This window comes from Lontra canadensis, unplaced genomic scaffold (assembly GCF_010015895.1).
Source record: "Lontra canadensis isolate GAN:19392208 unplaced genomic scaffold, GSC_riverotter_1.0 scaffold3, whole genome shotgun sequence".
Classification (NCBI taxonomy): domain Eukaryota; kingdom Metazoa; phylum Chordata; class Mammalia; order Carnivora; family Mustelidae; genus Lontra; species Lontra canadensis.
The window spans coordinates 45,071,241-45,081,128 of record NW_022630997.1 but is presented as its reverse complement, the minus strand read 5'-3'; positions in this window follow the sequence as shown (position 1 = coordinate 45,081,128).

The following is a 9,888-nucleotide window of genomic DNA, read 5'->3' as shown; positions in this document are numbered from 1 at the left end:
CTGTCGAGACCCCCTTCTGCAGGCCAAACATCTGATTTTCTTTGGGCTTTTTTTTCTTCCTGTGGCTTGCCTGAGGATTATCTGTAAAATGGGACTAATAACAGTACCTATCTCCCAGAGTCGCAGTGAAGATGAAAGGAGTTACTCTATGTATCGCATGTGGAACGGTGCCTCGCCCATAGTAAGTGCTCCATAAACCTTAGTTATTCGTATCATTACTATCTTGAGCCCACCTCCCTATGGAAGTGCTCACAGTTCTCAGAGTCCCTCTGACTGTCAGGACCCAGAACTGTGATAGGGGATATCAAGCCCCCTTGACTGACTCGGAGTTCAGGGCACTGCTGTAAAATCCGTATAGCCCAGCATTGCCATTTATTGTCAGAGTGACTTTCAGAAAGTTATATAATCTCTTTGGGCCTCAGTTTCCCTGCCCGTATAGCCCAGCGTTGCCATTTATTGTCAGAGTGACTTTCAGAAAGTTATATAATCTCTTTGGGCCTCAGTTTCCCTGTCCGTATAGCCCAGCGTTGCCATTTATTGTCGGTGTGACTTTGGAAAAGTTATATAAATCTCTTTGTGCCTCAGTTTCCCCAATCTACAAAATAGGGATAATAGTACCCACCATAAAGTCGCGCACTGACAACAGTGCCTGGCACATAGTAGGTACTCAATAAATACGGGTTGTATGTTGGGTACTAGGCTTTGAATAATTCAATCTCACTTTTTCACTCCCCCCCACCTTCTTACCCTTTCCTCTGCCTTTCACCTTTCCTTAGCAGCCACATCATTCTAGGGCATTAACTCAGTCTTGTGACCAAGTTCCCCCATTTCCCATCTTTTTTATTTGAGTGGTTCTGGATCATGAAGACTTTTTTTCTTCCTTCTGCCTCCTGTTCCACAGACTTCTTTCCTCCACCTTTATATGGTGCCCAAATATATGAACACGCCCAAGCACCACACAGAGCACACTCCGTGGGGTCAGCCTCTGTGGGGCAGGGAGGGCAGTGCCATGGATAGAAAGACCTGCGTGTGAATTCTTCCTCCACTGTTTATCGCTGTGTGACCCAGGTGATAAGCCTTCCGACTTCAATTTCCCCACCTATATAATGGGATTCACAATCCTCCTCTCAAGGCTGCTGTGAAGACTGAGTCAAGTGCCGGTCATACAGTGCCCTTCCTTATCCCCAAAGCCACGGGAAGAGGCCGGATAGACTCGGTAATATCTCTCCATGCAGATTAAAAAAAAAAAAAAAAGTACCTCCTTTCACTCCCCTCCTTGCCCCAAAGGGGTTCCCAGGAAACCAGAGGCACCTCAGTGTTCTGTTTTAGATCATGCCTTCCTCCCGGGCTCACATGATGGCAGGGCTGGGGTCCTTCCCAGTCCTGAACTGCGGATCCCGAGCCCCTCAGACAAGCAAGGCACCCTTGTTCCTGTTTTGCAGGTGAACCCAGTGCCTGACCCAACCCTGCACGGCCGGGCAGTGGCAAAAAGAGGAAGAACACTCTTCTAGACTTCTTGGACATTAGCCCTGCTGCTCCTACCCCAGCCTGCCTTCAAGGTTCTTGGCCCTCTGGGAGCATCTGAGAAACTATGGGTATAGTCATCCAGAGCACAGAAGCGATCCCTGTCTGTCTTGAGGAGGCCCACCCCCGCCTTGACCTTCAGGGGTTCTGATTTGGCCCATTCTGGCCAAGCTCTTAGCCTGGCCCTTCCTCCTGGGTGGGGGGGAGCTGTGCCCCATGCTGACCTGCCTCTATCAGCTGTGGCCTAGGGAGTCTTTCCATAGAAAACCCCACTGTCCTGGAAACTGATTTCCACCTGAAAAGCTGGGAACCAGGAGGTGGCTTCTGGGCAGTGGAATTCCGAGGAGCCTTGGTGCTGAAGCATTGATGTGACCCCCTGCTTGGAGAAGGGCTAGAGAAAGCAGGGGAGGACTTAGAGGGGGGGATCTTCTCAGAATCAAACTTTCTGGAGGGCAGTGAGGGAGGTCAAATGGGACCCTACCATGACTGAAGGACTTCCTTTCTCCTTGGAAGTTTAAGACCCTGGTCACAGGCCTTTGCTGGGTATGGCTGGAAGGCACATGAACTCTGTCTCTTCTCAGCCGGGTCAGAGGTGCATTTTGAGATGCCTGAGAGTTGGCAGGAGCCTGAGAGAGGGTTGGCATGAAGCCACAGAGCGCCCTGTGGGGAAGCTCCCCGGTGGTGGGAAAGCCAAGCCTCCCACAGGAGACTCAGTCTCTCTCTTCCGGGCTGGAAATGGAAATGCACTTGGGCCTGTGGAGCGAGGAAGGCCACTGGCATAGCCCTCGTTTTGGAAAGGCTCGGATCCACAGGGAAAGGGAAGGGGCAGGGGAAGGGGAAGGGGACTCTGCCTGGTGGCAATATGGGGGTCCCTGGGAAGCAGAACCCAGCACACAGCTGGCATTTTCAGCATCTACTTGGTGGTAGTGGGGGGGAGTTCAGGGAGGGGGACCTGTTTCCTGGAGGGTGAGGTCGGGAGGTGCAGAGAGGCTGGGTTGGACTGAAGTGGGGCCCCTCCCTCTCTCCTGCCAACCTCTGAGGAGCCCTTCCTTTAGAATGCTTTCAAATGCTTATTAGTGAGCTCTCCCCAAGGAAGGAGGCCAGAGTCGTTATCTGCATTTATAAATGACAAGCGAGGACTCAAAGGACTGACTCACTTCCAGGTCGGACACAGCTAGGGCAACACAGCCCTGGAGGAGAGGCCAAAATGAGGGCTCAGCAGAAGAACTCCCAAACGCCAGGGCCCTGCAAGGGCCCCAGAAAGAACCCAGAGCAGGAGCCAGGAAACCTGCCCCTTTGTCTGGGCTCCGCCATCTGCTCGCTACCCATTCTTGGGCGGGTCACTCCACATGCCCTTTGGAACACTCTGTCTGGAACTCAGCATTTTCACGTGTAAGAAGGAGAGGTTTGGGTCAGAAGAACTTTCTTACTCGGACAGTTGACCTTGTCCTCTGGAGAGCCCAGGGTAAGAAGTCTCTTCTTGAGGAGGGGGGGGCAGCCCCCCCCCAGGGAACCCCAGCTCTCTGGCTGGGGTCCTGCCCCCTGGGCTGTGCTGCTTCCGGATCAAAGTGGGGTTCGGGTCAGGCTCCCCAGTGTCAGGAAGAACACGTACTTGGAAAAGGTGTTGAAGCCTCTTGGGAAAGATGGGAAGATTTCTGGAGGCAGCCCAGGGGCCTCCTCCAGGGTAGGGAGGGCTTTTGTAAACCATCTCCTGGGGCCCTGGACGACAATTCTAAGAAACAGGGACTCTGCTCAAAAGGCCAGTTGCACTGTCTGACCTTGGCCAGGTTCCTGGTCTACTCCAGTCCTTAGTGTCCTCTTCTAGAAAATGTAAACACAAGTGGTAGCGGGCTCAGACGTTGCTGTGGGGATTAAGTGGGAGAAGAAATGGGAAGTACTTGGCATAGTCACAGATATGTGGTAAGCTGCTAGCGTATATTTTAATTTTACTTTCACCTCCTTTGTTCCTTTTTTTATGTTCCCCCTCTGTTCCTTTTGGCAGCCCTGGTTCTTTCCTTCCCCTCAAGTTTTGGATCCTTTAACAGGAACACAGAGCTGGCCATCTGCTTGGTCGTGGGACGATTCACACCCTTTCAGGGGAATCTGTTATTAGGAAATCCTACCCAAGCCTAGAGATGAGGCACTGGTTAACAGGCCGGCCCCTGAGAATGTTCCACTGTGGTTTTGTTAATTACCGTTCATCGAGGGCATAGGCTCTCTGAACGTACAAGTGAACTTGTGGATTTGTGCTACATAAACTCCAGTTCCTCAAAAGCTCTGGGAACCAGCTTTACTGTCCCTCTGATTCCTTCATCGATCAATAAAATTGAATAAAATTTTGATACCTGCTCATCCTATAGGAAGACTCATGTTTTTAGCTTCTGAAAATTATGCTTTGTCACCGTCTATCACTGGGACTTGGAGTAGGTTCTGAGATGGGGTCTCAGTTGTCAAAGTCCGGCTCTCAAACTTCAGTGGGCCCACAGATGACGTGAGGGTCTAGTTAAAACACGATTCTGACCCAGTGGCTCTGGGCAGGGACCGAGCCTCAGCAGTTCCAACACAAGCCCAGGTGCTGTCGATGCTGCCTGCCTGAAGACCACACTTGGGAGTGACAAGGGCCCGGGCAAACACTCGACTTTTTTCTTGAAGGAACCCCCTCCAGCATCCTGGCAGGATTTGGCATATGATCACAGGGAGAGCCTAACCGAGAGCAGTGGTCTCATACTGGTGGGACTTCAGGCACAGTGACAGGCTGGTGGGGGTACTGGGGGAGTGCCCCCACTCTCTCGGCTTGTGCCTACTAACTATGGACCACTCCATTTAGGAAAAGCCCCAGCCACAGTACCAAGACTTGTGAGGGATGGGAAGAAGACCAAAGTAGGGAAGACGTCCCACTGCTTGTCAGTCCTTGGGAAGCAGACTTCCTTGGTGAGATGCAAAGGCCCTGAGGCACGGATGATGTGGAATATTAGAGGAACCGCAGAAGCCAGTGTGCCTGGAGGCACGAAACGAGCAGTGATGGAGGGAAGAAAACATCAGGCTCAAAGACCATTATAAGGATGTGGCTGTTATGTTGAAGTACCATGGAGAACCGCTGTAGAACTTGGGCAGATGAGTGATTTAGGATTCAAAGGACCTTCCGGGGGCGCCCGGGTGGCATCATCAGTTAAGCATCTGACTCTTGGTTTCTGCTCAGGTTGTGACCTCAGGGTTTTGAGATCGAGGCCCGCATGAGGCTGCACGCTCAGCACGGAGTCGGCTTGAGATTCTCTCTCCCTCTTCCTCTGCCCCTCCCTCTCATCCTCTCTCTCTAAGATAAATAAATAAATCTTTTAAAAAATTAAAATTAAAAATTAAAAAAATAAAAGGCCCCCGTGGGTGCAGTGCAGGAGAGAAACAGGGACTCTTCGAGGAGCAGAGGTGTGGGCTTTGCTTTGAGGCTGGTGTACTGGGAACCTTCATCTCTGTGGGAGTCAGAGACCCGGTGCCACACCCTGCACAACTCCAGCGGCCCCTTTACATTGTTCTCTAGGTGCCTGGCACTCATTAGCTGGAATCCCCGGCAGGCGACATCCGCGGGGCAGGGCCGAGCAGCTGCCTGCCACATCTACCCTTGAAGACACCCACCTTGCCGGGCTTCCAGTCTACAGGAGTGAGGGTGCCCAGGCCCTTGGCTGTAAGAATTCAGATGTACACACAGTCTGCCATCAGCCCTGGCTGGCCCTGAGCCAAGGCCTGCAACAGAGCTTCAGGGGTGCCCGAACTGTGAAGGTGGGGTGAGTCGGTGGGGGGGGATCTTTCTGTCCTCTAGTGCCCTGTGGGAGTCAGCCTCCCACCAGCACCCGGTGTGCCCCGGGGCTGCGTGACAAGCAGCGCGGCCCTGCCCAGACCCCCATGAGGTTCTCAGCAGGGAGAGCTGGGCTTGCATGAGGCAGCGGTGCTCCCCTGGGAGAGGAATGTTCGAGTGTGCAAGATGGGTGTGCGGTGGCCCCCCCTAGCACTGCTTACCTGCACCATCTGTTGTGAAGCCCTCTGACGTTAGGGAAGGAAGGCAGGGGTAGCACCCATTTCCCAGATGAGGAGAGTAAGGCGCAGAGAGGCCTCTTCACGGGACTGTGATGGGAAAGGAAGCGTGCAAGCTGAACGGCATTGCTTATTCTGTCCAAGCTGGTCTCCCTGTTCAAACCCCAGCTCTGCTCCTTCCCAGGCCCATGCTAAGCCCCGAACTGAGCTGGCTTCCTCATTGGCACAGCAGGCACCAGGAGGGGGACTGCTAAGAGTAATGGAGAAACATCCACGTGCCTGCCCGGTGCTCATAAGGACTAGGAGCTCCATGGGTGCTCTCGCCCAGACCTCAGGCAGCCAGCTCGTGGCCCTTTCCTGAGGGAGGGGTCTGGCCCACCTGGCGCTGAGACACAGGTCCCTAGCATGGTCCGGCTACTCCTGGCCCCCGCCCGTCCTGGCCTTGGCATGTCTCCCAGGGCTACACTCAGGGATTCTGGGGCAGACCCTCCCAGGAGCCACTCTCCACGCCAGGGCTGGCTTTCTGAGAAGCAATAGGCACGTTTGGTGTAAAAGGCAGCTCCAAAGCAGGGCTCTAGGGTCCTACACGGTATTTTGGTGAGACTGAGAATCAGTATCCTCTATGTGCCGTGATGGATGTTACCAGAATTCTGGTGCTGTTCTTTTCACAATAGCTATAGAGACTCAGTATCGTGGACACTTGAAGACTTGAAGCTAACATAATGTCGTATGTTAATTACATCTCAGTAATACTTAAAAAAAACCCTCGAGTCCCACACACCTGTCTACATTCATAAGACTTGGTTATACCCCTGCCTTCTTTAACATAATGGTATCGTTCCAGGAAACTTCTGCCCAAGAAGGGGAAGTTGTAAATAACTTTATTGTTCATTCCGGGGCTTCCTGAATCATTTAAAGGAACAAACCACTCAATTCTTCAGTAAATAGCATCACAAGAGTTTACGTCTTACAGACTCTGATTTCCTTGTCTCAAAATGCCCCTCTGCTGGGTCCGCCCATCCCAAACCAGACCATAATCCTCACCTAGTCTCAGTCAAGGTGTCTGTCCTCCACTGCATTGAAAACCCACCTGAAATCACACTCCGAAATCTAATTGCCGTGATTTCTGTCATCCCATGGGACACACTAACTAGTCAGATGCTCTCGAGGCGGAGTTTTGTCTCACCAAGGGACCGAGCCTGTGCGATTTTCGGCGACCCAGAGTTCGACCAGAAGACATGGAGTCCTCTGAGCTTTGGGGCGAGGGGTGGGCAGTTTGCGTCCAGGCTCATCCACAGGGGACAGATACAGCAAGGCCCCAGAATCAAGAAATAGGGATCAATGTTCCAGAAAGGCCTTCAGGGATCTTCTGGTGCAGTCTCCTGATCAACAGGAAATAGGCATGGAGAGGGAATGGGATCTGTCCAACTCCCAGTTTACTAGGGTTGTTACAGGGTCAAATGAGTTCAGCTCTGCTGTGTGCTTAGACACTGCCTGGTACCCACTAACCTCAGTGTTGTTACTAAAAACAATGGATTGCGTGGCCCACAACTCGGAATAAACTCAAGAGGCCTTTCAGATTTAGGAAACAAAACCCGACTTGAACTCCGAACTCTAACTTGAGCAGGCAGCGGACCCCCCAGAAGTCTTGATGAAACAGGGTGCCGGCCGGCCCACCCTGTGTCTGATTCTGGAGATCAGGGCACGGGCCGAGAATGTGCGTGGCTGGCCGGCTCCCTAGGTGTGCTGGTCCAGAGGCCTCTCTCCGAGAGCCACAGACACTGAGGAATGAACTGCTAAGGGTGTCATTTCTTGCATCGGTAAGGGAGAAACTGGGGGGACAGCAGGTGCCTTCATCCTTTCCCAGGTCTATGGTGCCAGCCGGGGCTGGGGTCTGGCGGTCTTATAATAGCACAGTTCCAAGCCATGTATCACACCTACCTGGTCACCTCTGCAGCCGCCTGTAATCATTCTGAGTATCACCCTAGGGTGACTCCTTTTGAAGCTCAAGCTTTCAACAAGAGGAGCCCCTCAGGTTTGACACGCAGGCTACAGGGTGGGGCGGGGGCGTTTTCTGTGCAGAAAGAATGAACCAAGCACCAAGCAAGCAGAGGAAACCAAAGCGTTCTTTATTGCAGACTGAAGCTAAGGGCTCATTTACCCTGTGGGCTCTGATCTGGGGGCTTCTTCTGCACCTCAGGCTTTCCCACACAGGCAAGGGCAGACTCTCCCAGCAGAGTAGAACAACTTCCAGAAGCAACCCCTTCAAAAGGGCCTGATGTGAGGACGTGGGGAAGCAGGAGCTGGCTATGCGGAGGGTAACCAGACAGGCGGTGGCCAGAGGGCCAGGCAAACCCAACCCTCATCTCCTGGGGACTTCAGGACATTCCCTTCGCTGCAAGAGTCACACGAACTCTGAAAAGATCTGAGAGGCCTGAGGTGTCCTGGGGCTGGTTTAGGGATGGGATTGGGCACAGCCTCAGAGACCTGGAGTAGCAGGGGGAGGGCTGAGAACCTCTGTCCTCCACTCCAAGGATGAGCCCAGGGTCACCCCTAGGCCCTGGCTTCTCAAACGATAAAGTGCTTCTAGGAATCACCTAGGAATCCTTGAAATGCAGGTGCTGCTGCTGGAGGTCTGGCGTGGGGCCTGGGATTCTGCATTTCTAGTAAGTTCCCATGGATGCCAGTGCTGCTGGTCCCCAGACCACACTCTGAGCTGCGAGGCTCTGGCCACACAGTGCCTTTGTGCCTCTCAGAAAAGTGCACTTCTTCTTTGATGCCGCGACACAGGGTCGGGAGGCCAGGCCAGGCCAGCCCGGATGGGGCCACAGTTCCCACTTGTCCACAGCTGAGTGCTGCAGGCCTGAAGATCCATCCGGACCTCCCTGCCCTGCAAACCCCTTTCCCAGAGCACAGTCAACACAGCATCTCTTGGGACGCTGAGCACTCTGAGCCAACAATGGTCCAACCTGTCAGTCCTTGCTAGGAGGCAGGGGCCTGAGCAGAGGCGGGCCCCAGGGCTGGGGAGGGGCCAAGGAACACGGCATTCTGAGAAGGAGGGTCTGGGGCTGGGAGAAGCTTGACCCTGGGCATGGAAGTGTGGCTTCCAATGTGTGGATGTAGGGTTGGGTGGCCTGGCCTGCCCCATGTCCCGGGGTCTCAGGTATCTCCCACAGACCAAGACAAAGGTCCAGGCCAGGTGGGCTCTGAGTCTGTTGGCTCCACAGATGAGAAGGTGGGAGGCGGATGCCTGGGGGATCAAGAGGTCGGGGTTCTCCACACCACAGATATGATCAGCAAGAGCCCCAAGCCCCTTGCTCATAGGAAACCAGCTGTCCCTGTTTGCCAGGTACTGTCTCAGAGGGAGCACTGCAGTCCCATGTCCCGGGAAACCTCTCAGTCCCAGTCATATGGCCAGGCCACATCCTAGACCCCAGGTGGAGGGCCCAGAAATGACTAGGTGCAGGGTTTTGGGTGGAGGCTTGGGAGCTGGCTAGCCACAAATCCGATGGTCTATAGTGCGTTCTGCCCCCGGGGGGACCAATGAGGAGGCGGCCAGGCTGCTGCCAGAAGGAGACCGTGGTGGTAGCCAACTACCTTGCACCCAAGCCACAGGCACGACTGGCTTGGCTTCTCCTGGGCCACCTCCTGTGTGGCTCAAGGGCTGATGCCAGGCACACCTGGTCTGTCCTGTGGAGCCTTCAGAACTGCCTGCCCCGCTCATGTCTTCATCACCACGGACCTGATCTGCTCCTCTTCCTGGCCTGATGGGCCTTGGGCTCCTCTATAAACATCCGCAGCCCGGCTCGAGCACAGAGCCACACTCTCCCCACAGTGTTCCCACGACTCCTGGCGCCGGCTCCCACCAATCCAGAGACCCATGTGGCTGCGGATGGCACCCTGTAGAGGGCCCCATGCAGGTCATTCCTCAGGAAGCAATAAACAGAGGGAGGTTGTCTTCTAGTCCTCTCAGGGTGGCGGCTGGCTCTCAGTGCCAGAAGCAAGGCCTCAAACCCACAGTGGCCCAGAAAGTGATCTGCGGGCTCTGAAGGGGCCTGATGACCTGAAGGCAACCTGAAGGCACGTGTTGCCCAAAAAGCCTTCAAGGAACTCAAAGGACTGGCAAAGCCCCCCACCCCCACCGCTGCCCCTTTGCCCAAACAAGGCTCGTAGAGGGTGGGCGTCTGTCCAGATGCACACAGAAGCTGCAGGTGCCCAGCATCCAGGCTCCAGCCCCGGGGGACCCCAGGGCCCACTACTGCTCTAAGCTATCTATCCCGGGCCGGCTGCGCCCCCTCCCAACAGGGCTCTCTGGCCCACCCGCCCCCAGCACCCCCA